Source organism: Thermobia domestica, chromosome 3 (assembly GCF_964235325.1).
Source record: "Thermobia domestica chromosome 3, izTheDome1.hap1.1, whole genome shotgun sequence".
NCBI lineage: Eukaryota > Metazoa > Arthropoda > Insecta > Zygentoma > Lepismatidae > Thermobia > Thermobia domestica.
Genome location: NC_137456.1, coordinates 33,164,664 through 33,184,262, shown reverse-complemented (window position 1 = coordinate 33,184,262; position 19,599 = coordinate 33,164,664).

Below are 19,599 nucleotides of genomic sequence, written 5' to 3'. Positions count from 1 at the left end.
GCACAAACGATTGCGACAATTTGTGATTGAATTGAACATGGTGATTGGGCTATCACTTAGAAAGTCCCCCACTTTGTTTTCGCCCTGGCGGCGCCCCTAATTATGTACAAACGAAAATTTCGCATGCACATTTCTGTACAAACGATGTAGAAACGATTGCGACAATTTGTGATTGAATTGGACATGGTGGGGGGGGGCTATCTCTTAGACAGACCCCCACTTTTTTTCGATCTGGCGGCACCCTTAATTATGTACAAACGAAAATTTAGCCTTCACATTTCTGTAGAAACGATGTGGAAACGATTGCGACAATTTGTGATTGAATTGGACATTTAGGGGGGGGGCTATCACTTAGACACTCCCCAATTTGTTTCAGTTTTTACGGCGCTCCCATTTATGTACAAGCAAAAATTTCGCCTGCACATTCTTGTACAAATGATGTAGAAACGATTGCGACAATTTTCGCTTGAATTTGACATGGTGAAGTGCTACCACTTAAACAGCCCCCACTTTGTTTTCGTTCTGGCGGCGCCCCTAATTGTGTACAAACGAAAATTTGGCCTGCACATTTCTGTACAAACGATGTAGAAACGAATGCGACAAATTGTGATTGAATTGGATATGGTGGGGTGCTACCACTTAGACAGCCCCCACATTTTTTCGTTCTGGCGACGCCATTAATTTTGTACAAACGAAAATCTCGCCTGCACAGTTCTGTACAAACCATGTAGGAATGCTTGCGACAATTTGTGATTAAATTGGACATGGTGGAAGAGAATACCATTTAGATAGACCCCACTTTGATTTCGTTCTGGCGGCGCCCCTAATTGTGTACAAACAAAAATTTCGCCTGCACATTTCTGTACAAACGATGTAGGAACGATTGCGACAATTTGTGATTGAATTGGACATGGTGGGGGGGGGCTACCATTTAGACAGCCCGCACTTTGTTTTCGTTCTGCCGGCGCCCCTAATTGTGTACAAACAAAACTTTTGCCTGCACATTTCTGTACAAAAGGTGTAGAAACGATTGCGATAATTTGTGATTGAATTGGACATTTTGGGGGGGCTAACATTTAGACAGTCCCCCACTTTTTTCGTTCTGGCGACGCCCCTAATTGTCTAAAAACGAAAATTTTGCTTGCAGATTTCTGTACGAACGATGTACAAACGATTGCGACAATTTCTGATTCAATTGTACATAGTGGGGGACTACCATTTAGACAGCCCCCACTTTGTTTTCGTTCTGACGGCGCCCCTAAGTGTGTACAAACGAAAAATTCGCCTGCACATTGAGACCATTTCCGATTGAGTCTGATAAGGGGGCTGTCTAAATGGACGTCTCCTTTTCACCTCTACTGTAATTAAATTCTTCCTCGAGAAAATCTGTAATCAACACTGTCAGTAGCTACGTCGTCGACTAATATACCTTAACAAGTATAGCTTTATTTTCGTATATTTTACAACAGTTAACCAATTTAAAACTATCGCAAACAAGAATATGTAGTCAACTTCTTAAATACTTCGCTCGCAGGAACCCGTTCAGCGCGTGCAACAAGCAAAAACAACATGTTTGGCGTCTCACAAATGAAAAAGGGGAAAAAAGAAAAGCAAAAGCAGCACGACAGTGCCTTATCGCAGTCAGAGCTGACAACATAGTTTCGGTCGTTACTAACGCGAATAGACCTACTAGCGATGGTTTGGGTACAAAACCTCGCGGCCAGAACCTCGCGGCGACAACCTCGCGGACCAAAACCTCGCCTGGCCAAAACCTCGCCTCCCAAAACCTCGCGGCCCAAAATCTCGCCAGGCCGAAACCTCGCCTGGCCAAAACCTCGCCGCCCAAAACCTCGCGGGACAAAATCTCGCCGAGCCAAAACCCCGCCTGGCCAAAATCTCGCCGCCCAAAACGTCGCGGGCCAAAATCTCGCGGGGCCAAAACCTCGCCTGGCCAAAACCTCGCGCCCCAAAACCTCGCGGGCCAAAATCTCGCCGGGCCAAAACCTCGCGCCCCAAAATATCGCCATACCCAAAATCTCGCCTGACCAAAATGTAAATGTTCCAACAGATGATAAGGATGACGGTATAAAAGACGCTGTTTCAGAAGAAGTATCACGGGTATTTGACCAAGTCCCGCGATATCATATGAAAATTCTATTTCTGTATTAGAGGATTTCAATGTGAAGGTAGGGCGACAGGATGTTTTTAAACTGGTTATAGGGAAAGAAAGTCTGCATAAGGAAAGTAATGACAACTAACGAGGTTAGTTTCGTGCAATTTGGAACATCCACAAACTTAAAATTTTAACAAAAATCTAATAATATTTATGAAAATATGAAACAATATATGAGTTTTTACGACGTCCCTTGATTATGTCCTATAGGTTAAAGGAGACGTAGATGACCAGGATGAAGGAAATGATCGAATAAAGAAAGTGGGAGGAAACGGGAATAACCCAAGAAAGCCCACGCACACGATGTTATGTATATTATTATTATTATTATTATTATTATTATTATTATTATTATTATTATTATTATTATTATTTGTAATGTGGAATTGCATATTAGGAAACACATTGGGTAAATTTTAAAGAAAAGTTTCATTCGCGGCGAGGTTTTGGCACGGCGAGATTTTGGGCGGCGAGGTTTTGGCCCGGCGAGATTTTGTCCCGCGAGGTTTTGGCCACGCGAGGTTTTGGGCGGCGAGGTTTTGGCCACGCGAGGTTTTGGCCCGGCGAGATTTTGGCCCGCGAGGTTTTGGGCGGCGAGGTTTTGGCCACGCGAGGTTTTGGCCCGGCGAGATTTTGTCCCGCGAGGTTTCGGGCGGCGAGGTTTTGGCCACGCGAGGTTATGGCCCGGCGAGATTTTGTCCCGCGAGGTTTTGGCCGGCGAGATTTTGGGCGGCGATGTTTCGGCCGCGAGATTTTGTCCGTATACCACTAGCGATGTACAAGAGTTATACAGTTACAATATACGTTGTGCCACAGTAGCGCTACAGGCGGAATGTGCACGAACTACAAATGAATATGTTCCCTTACAAGCATCAGACACTGTTGCACCCTCTTTACATTCTACACATCATTTTTTCTCCCACTTTTTGACCTTGACAAGCAGAAGTACCAGGCTTTCCGAGTTCACAACCATAAACTCTTTGTGTACAGAGTACGTTTTCAGTTCTTCCAATGACTCTGCGCGCGAAGAACAGGGGTGATGATCGGGCTACCGAATACGGAAGTCAGAGACACCCGGTTGCAACTTTAAATGTAAAATACAAATATAGAGCCTTGACAATGCCGTGAGGATGAATATATATATATATATATATATATATATATATATATATATATATATATATATATATATATATATATATATGTGTGTGTGTGTGTGTGTGTGTGTGTGTGTGTGTGCGTGTGTGTAAAAATTTAAATATGTAAGTGTTGTCTTTGTTACTTCATCGCTCTTGAACCAGCCAATCGATCTCAATTAAATGTTTAACATAGATGAGGTTCTGACTTAGGGTGTTTTTTTATCAATCACTTTGACGGTAGGAGGTGGGGATGGAAAGTGTACAAAAATAAATAAAATTTAATAACTCTTGCACCACCCTTCCGAACTCGATCTCATTTTCAACATAGATTAGGTTTCTGTCATATCACTTTGAGGGTGCAGTTTAGGGGAGGGGGAATGAAATATATTTTAAAATGATCGAAAATGACCGATATTAAAATGGAGTCTATAGCTTTAGGGGACGCTGAGATAAACAGTGACACTTCCGATGCTATTTAAATTCAAGTTCAGCCCCATAGCTTGTCGGAGGGAAGAGAAGGTATATAAAAAGATTGAAAATGACAAATATTTATTGTCGAATCCATAGTTTTCCAGTTCGTTGAGTTGAATACTGACACCTCCGATACCGTTTACGACCAAATTCAGCCTCGTAACTTGGGGAGAGGGAGATATATAATAATGATCAAAAATGACCCAATAGTAATGTCGAATCCATAGTTTTTGGCGTCGCTAAGGTGAACAATGATACTTTCGATCCCATTTAAATGCAAATTCAGCACCGCAACTTGGTGGAGTAACAAGATATATAAAATTATCAAAAATTACCATTATCAATATCGATCTAATAGTTTCCGAGGTCATTGAGATGAACAATGACACTTCCGATGCCGTACCTTGCAACATGGGGGTGAAGGAGATATATATGTTTATTGAAAATGACCGATATTAATGCCGAATCCTTAGTTTTTGGGTCTCTGAGACAAACAGTGACACAACTGATGCCGTTTAAATTCAAATTCAGCCCCGCAACTTGGGGAGAAGGAGGGCAAAGAAATATAAAAATAATCGAAAATGACCGATATCCGAGAGCGCTTTACTAATAGTAAAAAGTGACTGATTAACGAAATATATTATTTAAAAAAAAAAAAAAAAAGTTTAACCCAACGAAGTGGGTAATTGATGCTAGTAATCCATATTCACAAGTGAGACTTCAAATAACTTGGAGTTTGATGTTGTTATTTTGTATTTCCAATACAGGTCAAAAGTATTTATATAGATTCAATTTACATAAAATACATAGACAGTTGAATCGTTTTCAGTTTTCATTCAAGTTATTCTAAAATATTAAGAGGTTTGATTATAATAATTATTATTTTAATTTTTTTCTCTCTCTCTTTTTAAGTCAATATTGCTAAATATATCCTCATCTTCATAATAGCTATTCTGCCATTATTGGCAGGTTACTTGCTTCAACTGTAAAAATAATATTGCAATTCATGGTATTTCAATAATCTGTGCCATCTTCATTTTCTTTCATGCATCTCAGGGTTAGTCTCCCCAGTTTGGGAACCAGTGGGGTGTTGGATCTGTTAAAAAATATAAACAGATTACGAAACGTTGTGATTTAGGCATATCTTACAAGTAGTGAAGCGTGGGCACCCATTAAAAAAAAGGAAAGGTCATTACCTATGTTGTACACTATCATGATACTTACACAAAGTTAAACTATATTACATTTAGAAACATGCATTCTATTTCCGTTACTATTGGCGCATTGTAGAGTTTATTATCCCTCATATCCATAATAAAATTTACCTATGAAAAGCTTGAGATTTCTTAAATGCAAGACTTGCAAGACTCTTGCATGCAACACCAAGACTAAGAGCAAAACTGGGTGTGCAAGACGACCAAGACCAAGACTGGGTGTGCAAGACCAAAACCAAGACCAAGACCACCCCGGTCTTGGTCTCGGTCTTGTATTTGCTCGTCACTATCCCCCGACTACACTTGACTTTGGTATCACAAAGCAATTCTTGTGTTCCTTTTTTTGTTCAAGTGATAAAGTTGGATTTTAAAATTGGAGTACATAATTTAATTTTTAGTACAAGATAAAACAAATTAGATAGTACAAGATAAAACAGATAAGATTAGTATTTGATAACGAAACAATCTGAGAGTGGCATGCTTGACATATACTTGTAGCCTTATTATACTTATTGCAATTTACAATGTTTTTGGAATTATATCGGGATGTGCATATATGTAGAATGAATAAGCAGTCTGTTGCTTTAAAATAAAATATTTAGTTATGAAAAACAGTCAAGCTGTTGATTCTAGTATTGTACTCAGACATTTTGCAAATCTCTTAAATCGATATAAGTTAAATTAGTGCGTGGAGTTTGCGTAAAAATATTTCACTTCCGGCTACCAGTCTGCAATTTTACACAGTTCTTATATGTATACCAAAGAACAGAAAACCGCCGGGAGACACTCGATCCAATGTCCAGAACTCGTGTGATGACGTAATCAAAATGGCGGAGAGCTTGCTTCAAAAAATAAGTCATATCTCCGTTATTTATGGACCGATTTTCTTCAAACTTTACTCATTTTAAAGGAAATCACATTTGCAATAAAACATGTTACCAAAACATTTCCTCTAAAATTAACCGTTTCGGAGTTATTTAAGAATTTAATAAATTAATGAGTATTTATTGAAGAAAAATACAAAATAACTCCGAAACCCTTAGTTTTAGACGAAACACTTAGGTAACGTGTTATATTGTTAATTTCATTACCTTTAAAATGAGCTATTAATGAAGAAAATCGGTCCATAAATAACTGAGATATCACATATAATGTGTTAATTACATTATTAAAATAGCGGTCGCAAATTCTAACAGATAGCGACAAATTCAGCCAGAATACTTCACTCCCAGTCCCAAATTTTGCACAGTGTTTATGTACACAATAAATAATTTTTTAAATACCTGGGAGACACTTGATTTAACACGCTGAACTCCTATGTTGACGTCATCAAAATGGCCGCCGGGATTAAAAACATAGGTTTGCTTAAATACACTTAACTCCGTTACCAATCATTTTATTGAGTCTTCCAATTGTTCCGTTTGAAAGAGCATGAAATAAGCTACAAAAATTTTATTCGATTTTAAATGGTTTATGGCGATGGCAACGTGGAAGGGGGTAAAAAACAATGTTTTAAAATGGTTGCTGTTGGCTTAATATATTTTGCAATGACATTTCTGTTATTATAAGAGGCGTTAACTCAAGTAAACACATTACATCCATTGCAATGTTGCATGCTAGTATACTTTTTTAAAGAGTAATTAATCTTATTCCACAAAAGAGTGAACATGAAAATAGAAATAGTTATTTACATCTTTTAGTGGATCCAATGTCCTCTTTTTACTGATTGGCAAAAATGAAAAAAAAAAACTTTTCTTTTTTAGGAACGGTAACAGATATTTACAACAGTTTCTCACAATGAAAGCATGTACAGTCCATATGGATTATTAACGCGGAAGCCATAACTATTGAAAATATTCGTGTATTTTTACACATCGACAGCACGTGATATTCTGTTTGCACTTGCATGCTATCAATTTTTTTTAGCTTTTCCACGGTGAAGTTTGGGCTTGTCGACCAGAGAGGCTCGTAGTCATCTGCGGTCTTCTTCCATCCCTACTCACAAGGATCCAAGCGTTGACTGTTCCGTTGAAGACAGTTTGTCCACAAAGAACATTGTAGGATGGCCCTCTTCAAGTGTTGCAACAGAGCGTTGCTGGTTGGTGGAATATTTTCAATGGGTCTGTTTTGCTGGGTAAAGAGAATCCGCCTGGTCTCATTGACGGTCTCTGCAGAACTTGAAAAATGGTACATAAGAACTACAAAGCGTTGAATGAGTAAAAACGTGTCGTCATCTTCAGAGATGTTGAACAGAACTTGAGAATATGCCGAAAAAGCTTTGTCCACATCTCGGAAAGTCATCCACGTTTTCCATGCAGTGTTTTTACCAATACTTGCAAAACTTGACACAGTGTCAGCCCCCGTAAATGCATGGAAGAAAGGCAAAAGATCTGGAACTCCTCGTGGAACTTTGTTGTGCAACTCGTGGATCGGAAGGTATTGGAGGTGCTTTCCACTACCGTATTCAATCCAAAATTCTTTCAGTGTATTGAGTATAGAAAAGACATATATAGCAATTACTACCACGTCACTATCAACAGTTTTCACCATGACCTAAGAACAATCCGAGTATTCCATGGCATGCCACCCATGAAGTAGGAGACGGGCATCGGCTTCTTCATGGAATTCGGAAGATATAGCTTCAAATGTCGCCTCCATTTGCAATCCAATTACCGTGTCTCTGTAGGTGCAAATGAGTTTTTTCCCGGCGGGAAGATCCATTTTGACCAGATTTTCAGCTAAAAATTCAAAGAGTTCTTCTTTGTTTTTACTGTGAGCAAGGAACTTACTGAAAGATTTGGGGATGACAACATTATATTTTACATTTATTCTGAGCCCAAACCCTCTCGACTGTCTTACGTCATTTTCTAGGCTTCCTTCTAGTTAGCGGTCAAAAACTAGGTCAACTGTTTCCACAGATCTTAATCTCATTACAATGTATGGTTTAACAATCTGGTTGCAGTACTCTTGAAATGTCCGACTGGATTTAGGGACAAGCACATGGATTAAGGCTGCTGCATCGACTATGAGCGAAGGAACTTCGGGCTCATGAGCAGTGGTCACCCGAACTCCACTTGAGTCGACGATACAGGACACCACATAAGATTTTTTTATTGGTTTTCCGAGCTTACCACGGTCGGATATGGAAGGTGGACACGAGCTATTTTCATGGGTAAAGAACTTTTTGACGTCAATTCCCCTTGATTGACTAGCAACATACAAGTTGGCAAAAAGAGCACTGTCTTTTCTCAGGTCTACTATTTTCTGCTTGTCTTTGTACTTAACTGTAACTTTCTTAGCACTCAACAAGGGAAGGTTGTTTCTTTTGATGACTTCATGGATGGAAACTTTTCTAAGGATCAACCGATCTTCGACAAACGTATCAAATTGGCTTTTCCCTATAGCATTTGCCGACATGACGCTCATCGCATTTTCTTCAGGCAGAATGATGCTACTGCTGTTGACTGTAGTTAACTCGTCATCTTCGAATGGGTTGCCGTGTGATTCAAACACTTCAACAAGGGCAGAAACATGGTTTTCGAATTTCTTATGAAAACTTGGAGTATTTTCATGATGCTCCTCGGAAGTGGTGTTAGATTTCAGGTTTCGATCCTTTTCGAACTCTCCAATCATGCGGACAACTTCGGGTCCTGCAACCATCCATTGCAATAGCCCCTCCCCTTGACAGACGGGATAGGTTAATTGAAGAATTTTTAATTAGTTTGTTGTTCTGCTCATGTAACTGGTCATGTGCCACCCTGGAAAATTTTCTTTTAGTTTTGCAGCCAGACATATTTCCGTTTTGGAACTCACGGAACATTGTTGGATGCATCTCCGGCAGTTGCTTTAAGTTGTACAGCGGGGGACACTTCTAAATGGTACACCTTAGCCGTAAATCTCCATATGGCTGTACAATTTAGAAGTGTCCCCCGCTGTACAAAAACACTGGCAGCCATCGTGCATAGTTAGTATGATCGAGAGCAAACATCCATGGACAAATGTTTTCCACAGTAGAAATAAAGTCTATCAAACTGCCCTGTCGAATGCTGCGGAGCTAATCTAAAAGGAGACATTCTAGCACCATGGTGGTCTTCCAGTACATTGTGTGATAGAATATTTGTTTCTTTTCTAAAAATTCGGTAAGTAACAGAAGTCACCACTAGCAAAAACAAAAGAAATGTTTTTGCGTTTTCTTCAAGTAGAAACTTCTGCCATCTACTAGAAGAAAATGTACGAATCTTCTTTTCATTCACTTCCAAGTTGTCATCGCCATATATAGTTCATAAACCATTTACCTATAAACTAAATCGAATAACACTTTTGTAGCTTATTTCATGCTCTTTCAAATGGAACAATTGGAATACTCAATAAAATGATCGGTAACGGAGATAGTTGTATTTAAGCAAACCTATGTTTTTAATTCCGGCGGCCATTTTGATGACGTCAACATAGGAGTTCAGCGTGTTAAATCAAGTGTCTCCCAGGTATTTTAAAATTATTTATTATGTATATAAATACTGTGTAAAATTTGGAACTGGCATATGGAAGTGGTATTTTGGCTGAATTTGTCGCTATCTGTAAGAAGTCGTGACCGCCGTTATATGTGATATCTCAGTTATTTATGGACCGATTTTCTTCATTAATAGCTCATTTTAAAGGTAATGAAATTAACAATATAACACGTTACCTAAGTGTTTCGTCTAAAACTAAGGGTTTCGGAGTTATTTTGTATTTTTCTTCAATAAATACTCATTAATTTATTAAATTCTTAAATAACTCCGAAACGGTTAATTTTAGAGGAAATGTTTTGGTAACATGTTTTATTGCAAATGTGATTTCCTTTAAAATGAGTAAAGTTTGAAGAAAATCGGTCCATAAATAACGGAGATATGACTTATTTTTTGAAGCAAGCTCTCCGCCATTTTGATTACGTCATCACATGAGTTCCGGACGTCAGATCAAGTGTCTCCCGGCGAATTCTTTTCCTTTGGTATACATATAAGAACTGTGTAAAATTGCAGACTGGTAGCCGGAAGTGAAATATTTTGGTGGTTTCTGACACTAACTCCATGCACTAAATGAAAAGCTGGAAGGTATGCTCTTTGGATATGATTCTAAGATTAGTGAATCGTTCTTGTCCGGTTAAGTTTCTGAGATTTTTTAAAAATGTTATTTAGTTTGCTAAAACTCCTTTCCTTTCCTTATAGTGAAAATAAATATTTGCCCAGTTTTGCGCCCCTTCAATCCATGCCCGGGACACAAGTCCCGTTTGCTCCATCTTAGTTACGTCACTGATTTCACCGTCAAAGTGAAATAATAAAAGCCATCCCAGGCTAAGCCTGCCATATTTTTCTCATGAGAATACAGGGCACCTTCGAATCCCCCCCCCCCTTCAAAAAATAAACTTCACAACACAATACACTTTTTGGAAACATTTTGACTGCATTATTTGAAATGGATACAAAGAAGTAATGAAAAATCTGTAGTGCAATCTGTTCTCAGGAAACGTTATGCTTCTGGAGAACTCTCATGACTGTTTTGCAGTTTCATGAGACTTAAAAAAAAAAAAAAAAAATTAAAAATGCTACCCAAATAAGATGCTATTTAAGAACCTAGCAGACTTCAAAAACTCGTAAACCTACAATGTCCTGCATAGACACAATAGCGTGCTTTCTAGAATGACTCAAGAAAATTAAATGTTGTTTAACAGCAATAATAATAATAATAATAATAATAATAATAATAATAATAATAATAATAATAATAATAATAATAATAATAATAATAATAATAGGATTTTCACACAAAGAAAATTAGTAGATGAAATTTTACTCACATATTGTGTGAAATGTAATTTTAGTTTCTTCAAACACTAAAGGTTACATCTTGCTGATATCAATAAGCTGATATTGTGAGCAGAAATGGGACGAGACCAAAATAAGGGGCATTTGCCTGCCAAAAGACTTATCAATAGTTGGAACGCAGGTGTACACCAACAATAAGTACTCCATTTGATACTAGTTCCCTTGCGGAACACCATATTACAAGTTTTCCTTTTTCTTAACAATTGCAAGAAGTTAAGTCTCTAGCTTTTGTTGTTTCTGCACAAACAACAGTTGAAGTTTTAATATTGTTTGGGTAATTCTATCTCGAGAGAGAGAGAGAGGGAGAGGAAATGTATGTGTATGTATATGTCCTGTATTCAATACTTCCCGAACAAGAAGACATACATATTGTAAGTACAAGCTGCTGTAATAGTAAACACGAACACACGCCTCTGCGACTGCTAGAGCATGGAAAGGGTGGAGCCCATTCTGTATAAGCAAACAATAGAAGTTCCTCTCTCTTTTTCTTCTGTTGGTGTACGGGAAGAAAGCACGCCATAGTTTACTCAGCAAGCACTGTCTGACAAAATGAAACTGCTTTCGCTACAAGAAAATACTTTTTGAGTGCATCTGATGAAAAATAAGAGAGAGCGACTTAAAAGTGCCTTTTTATTGCTTATATTTGTAGTGTGCAGAGGTGCTTTAGCAACGATGAAGATGTTACTGTGCATAGAAAAAAGAAAAGAAATTAATTAAAATGCCCCCCCTCTTGTATACAATTGTCAGCATAAATTTAATTATATATAGCTTCGACATCTTTTTAGAACAAGTTAATAAAGAAAATCTAAGACTAAGATCTCAAACCACTACATTTATTTAGATTGTCTAGAGTAGTGTTTCTCAATCTTTTTCCTTTATGGCAAACCAAAGTGTATATTTCAAACGCCCGCGACACACCTGCATGTGACTTTTTCCTAAATGCATAAAAGCAAACTCGTAAAAATACATAGAATGCCGTTTTTTTAAAATTATGGAACGACTATAAGAAACAACTCTGACAAGCAAATTAAGTAAGACTTGAATAGAAACATGTTAGCATAAAAGAAACTTATGATTCTTAAGCAGGAATATGAGAAAGAAACACTAACATCAGAAATATAAGAAGACGTCAAATTTAAAAAGAGTAAGATATTTGTCCCTGATGATTTTTGCAAGGCATATCTGTGAGTGGACGAACTCTCGGAAATTCGCGATACATCAATGTGTCGCGACACATCACTTAAGAAACGCGGGTTTAGAGTAGGGATGGCCACAAAGTTCCAGTTCCGGCGGAACCGGTTCTCGAAGATCCGGTTTTCAGAACCGGTTCCAGACCTGGATCCGAAAACCCGGTTCCAGAACCGGATCTTAGGAACCGGTTCCAGATCAGGATCTGAAAGCCCGGTTCCAGACCTGGATCCGAAAGCTTTCAAAGACCCGTAAAGAAGGCACAAAGTTCACCTTCCAAAAAATGCAAAGAAGACAATGCGCTTGTGCCGTCCCCGCCCAGACCCGCTTGTGCCCCCAGAAAGAAAAAATGGTCCACCAGTGGGTGTTTAGCCAAATGAGTTGGCCAGTTTGCCTGTTTAGCCAATGAGTTTGCCAGTTACACAGTTTATTTAGCCAAATGAGACAAGCGACTGCCGCCTGGGCGCCTGCCTGTCGCTTCCACCATTTCATCTAGCACACTGTTCACACAGCCTGCCAGCAGCTCGGGTTTAGCGTAGGGATGGTCACAAAGTTTCGGTTCCAGCGGAATCGGCTCCGCGAGGAACCGGTTCTTGGAGATCTGGTTTTCAGAACCGGTTTCGGAACCGGTTCCAGACCTGGATCCGAAGAACCGGTTCTAGACCTGGATCCGAAAACCTGTTCCAGACCTGGATCCGAAAAACCGGTTCCGGAACCGGATCTTCTAGAACCGGATCCGTTCAGACCCGGAAACCGGTTCTGGCCATCTCTAGTCTAGAGCAGTGATGATGAACTTTTTTTTAGCATAGAGCCAAAGAAAAAACTTTAAGCGGGGCAATATAATTTAGTAAAAATGAAATACTTCAGTTTAGCGTCATACGATTGTGCCCTTTTATGATAAAGGGAGCGATGATTGAGACAAGTGAATGATGACAGAAGAATTGGTAGAATGAAAAGTGGGAGGAAACAGGAGTATCGAGAACACACACGAACACAATGTCGTCTACAATAAATTTATTTGTCCGGGGAGCGATCCAGAGACCCCACTGAACAGAAGTAAGCGCTCTATCATTTTTAAATATAAACTGATTTATAGTGCGCCACAGATGACAAGATCGAAGGAAAATATGCGAACTAAAAACAGTGTTGCAAATTTATGAACGCTAGTAGTTAGTGTTGTTATAAGAACTATATTGTGCTATTAATACAGAAAGAACAATCTTTAATTTTCTTGTATCCATGTTATTCCCTTCCCCTTCATTGTCGAGTCGTAATCGAGAAATATATCCTTTTCTTTGTCGACTGAACAATGAGGAGGTCTATATAGCTATAATGAATATAAATACGATTGGTTATGAAACGCTCTCTTTTATTTGAGTTTAGCGTCCGTTTCAGCAGCAAGAGTATGTGGTACGCGGACCTACAGCTTAACTTGGGATCCGAACCACATGAGCTCCTACCGGGATTCGAACCGGGTTCTTCCGCTCCAAAGGCGCGTACGCTATCCACAAAGACACAAGAGTGTTCTACATTGAGCTATGAACAAAACTGATTCCTAAACTTTTTAAACAATCTTAATCTATAGTTAACTTTTTTTTTATTATTTAGTATGCTTCAACAAGATTTGTTTTCTAGCCAGAGAAGGAACTGAGCGAACGTTATAGCAAGGGAACGTAAGCGAGTATTATAAGGCAGCTTAACTTAAGATTGAAAACATAATCTCCCACAAGGAGTCAACCCATTACCTATTTAAACAATGTGAGAAGACAATCATTTAGTAATAATGAAGTATATTGCTTCTCTGGAATAGTTATTTAAGAAAGTGCATGATATTACACAACAATTGAATGATTTTGCGAACAATAGATTGTTATGTCAAAATAAACATGCTGTGTTTATAGTAATTTAAGATTTAAGTTGATTTGAATTCGTTTTTCTGTTGTTTTTTTTTTATTGTTTTTGTAAGATAAAATGAAACAATGTCCTACATGATAAAGAATTGCCCATAATCTGCATTCACAACGATAATACGATTTTTTATAAAAATAATAAGAAATGCAAATATATTTCAGAGTATATATATATATATATATATATATATATATATATATATATATATATATATATATATATATATATATATCAGAGCATACGAATCCTGATTTCAAAATAGAACTAATAATTATACGAAATTTTCTTCTTCCCTTCGAATTTCCTATAGGAAATCTGCTTGAAAACATGCTACTCGCAGGAATGCGACGGAAACCCGAGATTTACAAGGGAAATGCTTAACGAACAAATGTATGGTAGTAGCTTCCTCGTGCCTAAGCACGTGTTTCCGATTCCTCATTAACCTGTAAGTCCACGTCCCATATTGTCTCGATGCTGAAAAAGACGCTAAACATTAAAAAAAAATCAATCAAAAATATAGACTAGTGGTTAGCGATCTTCTTTCTTAATGTGATGATCCCAGGTTTAAATCCGGAGATTATCTATCCTGTCTGAGAATTCTCCAGATGCTTTTCTCAAGTTCCATCAAGCAAATAAATGATATTTGTTAATGCAGCCACTGGCGAACTTCCTTCAACTTCGTCTTGTATTGTTATGTTGTCTCTGTTTTCAGTATAAATTTGTGTCTCAGGCTGTATCAAGAAGTTTGTTAAATAAATGAATAAATCAAATATTAGCGTTCAATACATGTGCAATGTACACTATTTTAAAACATATGAAGCACTTCGGGTAGTAATGGTGACCTCAACAAAGAGTTACTTGGGGAGAAACGCATTTTAAACTTTCTTCAAAATGAAGAACTCTAAAAATTGTTTTTCTTTCAGTTAGTTATTATTATTATTATTGTTGTTAAAATTTCTGTCATGATGATTGTATGATCTGTCAGGAAAGTAAATGTACACCTATTTTTCGAGTCTGGCATTCCTGCGCTCCATCCGTGGAGAGTATGAGAATTAAATCAATCAAATGTTTACTGAGGGGCAAAAAGAAAAGCTTAATCTGAATAAGACATTGCAGAGGAGCACAAGCTGTGAATACGAATAGTGCATTGTGTAAATAAAGGACGACACCGAAAGAGAAAGCCAGAAACAACTGTTAAACTTACAAAAAAAGAGTAAAAATTGTCGAAGTGGGAACATAAAACACAAATACAACAAATACGCCGACAACTAAACGGTCACCATGCCATGATCTTGGTGTAGTGGTTAAGGTGCTGGCTTACAAATGCAAAGGACGCAAGTTCGAATCTTAAGCGACGACATTTTAAAAATTTTTGTTAATAATACATACAACTCATGAGAGATGGTAAAAGAGGTCGTATTTAGTTTTTCGTAGCAATTATTATTGGTAATGTTTAGTACTGATAATACTTTTTGTCTTTGCGTATTGCTTTTGTTCTTGTCTGCATTTCCAAAGAGAAGAATATCCGAACAAATGCCACCAAAATTCCTCATATTTTGAATGTAAACGCCATTTGCAATTAGTGAAGAATAAAAATTGAACGTTCCGATGTAGCTGCAAAAAGTAAAAACAAAAACATGAAAGTGGATCATACTCATGGTTATTAAAAATACAATTTCTACATGCCTTACACCTCCCGACCACGTTTCTACGCTAGCAAGTAAGAGGTTTGTGTTTAGGTTAGGCTCGTCAATACGTTTTGCAAAGGGGCCCGGTTTAGCTCTGACGCACCACAGGTGCGAGAAGGGAGAAAAACACTTTTTCTCTCTCCCTCTGTGTGTCTATTTATCTATCTATTTGTATATATATAACGCTATTTGTGAATGCCATAACCACCCTAATTTTCAGCGGATTGAGACGAAACTTGGCACAAACATTAATTGTTGAAATATCTTGATGAGTTCGTTAACCAGAATAATCAGATGAAAATGTTCAAAATGGTGGCCCTTCAAACTCTTAGAAAGTTCCAAGGGAACCAAATTCTCGCCCATAAATAGGTATTCAGAAAGTTTGAATAAATTTTCCTCTTTTACTGAAATATTTGTGTGCAGAAACTTATTGAAATATTGGACCCGATTAATCGCCTAAAGAAGGTTCACGCCCTTTCGCTACAGTCAGTTTTTTTTTCTTTGCAGGAGGGGGTTATCTTCCTATTGGAACAAGATGATTGTTACTGATGATATGAAATTACACATTGAAAGTGAAGTAACTTGTGAAACATGTTATTTGAAAGAATAATATAATAAATGTGCATTCCTCTAACACAGAGAACTGTAAATCATGTATTTCGAGTTCGGGAGCCTGAATGGCGAGGAGTGTTATTTGATTTGCTTTTTAGTAACACATTGCATTGCAAATAAAGGTAGGCACCATTAGTGGTAAGTAAAATAATAATAATAATAATAATAATAATAATAATAATAATAATAATAATAATAATAATAATAATAATAATAATAGGTGTTGTTTGTGGCAAGGTAATATCTTAATCAATTCTTCTCCAAACGTAATGATTGTAACGCCATATCTCCCTTACAAACAAAATATTAGCAATTTATATCGAGAGAACGAGAAACTGTGGAGCGATGGGAGCAACGTTGGACAGTATGCACTCATAGTACTCAGAAAAGTAAGCGATTTCAATGCAAAAGGAACGAAGAGTCATTGTCATGGGTAGTCATGGGGCCACGGCAGAGCCCTCTTTAGGCAAAGTGTCAATAACTTATATCGAGAGGTGATACTGGGATGGGACCAACTTTGGACACCGTGGACCCATAAAGCTCATCGAAAAAAATAGGGGGGGGCGCCAGCCAGCCTTACTTATTTCCACATAATAATATAAAATTATGTTGTCGAAATACACCCACGAGTTAGCTACTAATATTTCATATTATTATTATTATTATTATCGACAGCGTCTTTTCATTACGTGTGCGTGTTTGACATGAAGCCAAAGAGAAGATCCATCATTCCTAGAAAGAATAATAGTCAGTTACTTTAACTGTGAACGACAGCGAAAAATACGAAAAGAGTGGACTACCTGTAGCGTAAAGAAGCAATATTTTCTCTCAAATGGATAAAAAATCAAGCCGAGATTAATTCGAACTCGCATGGACGGCGCGAAAAGCCAGTGCTTTGTCCACTTTTTTTTTAACTGACTCACTGAACGTGTTTCAGTAACTTACTTATTGCTAATTTTACTTGCTTCACTCGTTTAACTTGCTTTTTCTAATAACTTATAACGACAGAGACACGAACACAGAAACATCGAGAACAGTTAAAAATCATAGATGCTCTCCCGCCGGGAATCGAACCCGGAACTCCATACACCAAAGGCGCACGTGCTAGCGACTAGACCAGCGGGAAGGGCACCACTCTCTCCCTGTGTCGTTAGGGATTACGACCACTGTCTTGCCAGCTATCACTTCTGTGGGTTGTATACTATGATCACATGTTTCTTCTCTGCTGCAAGAGTAAAACCTACATTATATATAATACATGAGGTATTTAGACCTACATGCTCTTCATATAATGTAATAAAAGGGTCATGCTGGGAATAAGAAAAAGAACATTCCTTGGACAAAACGGAAACTATTGGCATCAGAAATATTTATCTGCGAGGCATGCGCAGTAGTATATTTCAGAATAGTTACTGTTTTGTTCAGTAAACGAAGAAAGGGGTATAAAAAAGCAAATATGTCGCGTCAACGAGATCGACCAGATTTGACAGGGGCGGAAGCAGATGTATAGTAATACAACAACTTCGCTCAGTTGATACGAGCCGAGACGGTTGATATCACTACCCGAGTTGGTCTTCTGCTTGGGCTCAAGAATTCGACCGTGCAGGTCTCAGCCTTAATTTTAAGAACTACAGTATAATTTTAAGTACTACAAGAAAAATACCTTTGACTCGACTCGGATTGAACTCGAGTCGAGTCGAATTTTGGCTCGACTCCTGCTCATCCCTATTCGTATTTGTATTTTGTTTCCACTTCAACAATTTCTACTCTTTTTTTTCTTCGTTTACCTATTGTTTCTGGATTTCTCTGTCGGTGTCGTCCTTTATTAACACCATGCACTATTCTTATTCCCAGCTTGTGACCCGCTTCAATGTCTTATTCAGTTTAGGCTTTTCTCCTTACATTGACTTGACATGTGATTGATTTAATTCTCATTTTTCCGCGCACGACCGATGAAAATGTTTTATTATTATTATTATTATTATTATTATTATTATTATTATTATTATTATTATTATTATTATTATTATTATTATTATTATACTATTGAACTTGCACGGCGAAATTACTGTATAATACAATATCATTTCAGTAATTTTATTCCATTGTATGTTATTTAATTTATTAATGGGCACTAAATTGTCTCCAGATCAACGAATAAATTAACTACGGCATGCACTTTGGTGGAAATATCATTACATGAACATGTTTGGAACGAACCAATAATCTTATTGCAATGATATTTCCACCAAAGTGCATGCCGTAGTTAATTTATTCGTTGATCTGGAGACAATTTAGTGCCCATTAATAAACTAAATAACATACAATGGAGTAAAATTACAGAAATGATATCGTATTATACAGTAATTTCGCCGTGCAAGTTCAATAGTATAATAATAATAATAATAATAATAATAATAATAATAATAATAATAATAATAATAATAATAATAAAAAAACATTTTCATCGGTCGTGCGCGGAAAGTGAGAATTAAATCAATCACATGTGAAGTCAATGTAAGAAGAAAAGCCTAAACTGAATAAGACATAGAAGCGGGTCACAAGCTGGGAATAAGAATAGTGCACGGTGTAAATAAAGGACGACACCGAAAGAGAAATCCAGAAACAGCAGGTAAAAGGAGAAAAAAGAGTAGACATTGTTGAAGTGGAAACATAAAATACAAACACGAATAGGGATGAGCACAAGTCGAGCCAAAATTCAATTCAACTCGAGTACAATTTGAGTCGAGTCAAAGGTAATTTTCTTGAATTGAATTCCGAGCCAAGTCGCTGTTTTCGAGGTCTATTTTCGAGTTGAGTTGAGTTTGATAATGGCTCTCTCGCTCGTTCAGCTCGTTTTAACTCGTTTTGAAATATTGGCCTGATTAGAATGGAAAGCAAAAGCCATGAGAAATGTAAGCAGTAATGTGGAATACTTTTAGTGTTGCTCACGACAGAGGTGCGTCTCATCTCGTAATTTTAGTGCATCTCGTGGGGCAATTTTAGTGTATCTCGTCTCGTCTAGATAACGAGAAGACAAGAGTTTATTATTATTATTATTATTATTATTATTACGAGACAGCCTCAAATGTCGTAATCACCAATATAAGTATATACTGTAGTTCTTAAAATCAAGGCTGAGATCTGCACGGTCGAATTCTTGAGCCCAAGCAGAAGACCAACTCGGGTAGTGATATCAACCGGCTCGGCTCGTATCAACTAAGCGAACAGCTCGAGTCGGCTCGGTTGGGATGAGCCGATGACCCGAGCCGGCTTAGTTGGAACAAGCCATCGACTCAGCTCAATTGAGCCGATGGCTCGAGCTTTCTCGGTTGGGAT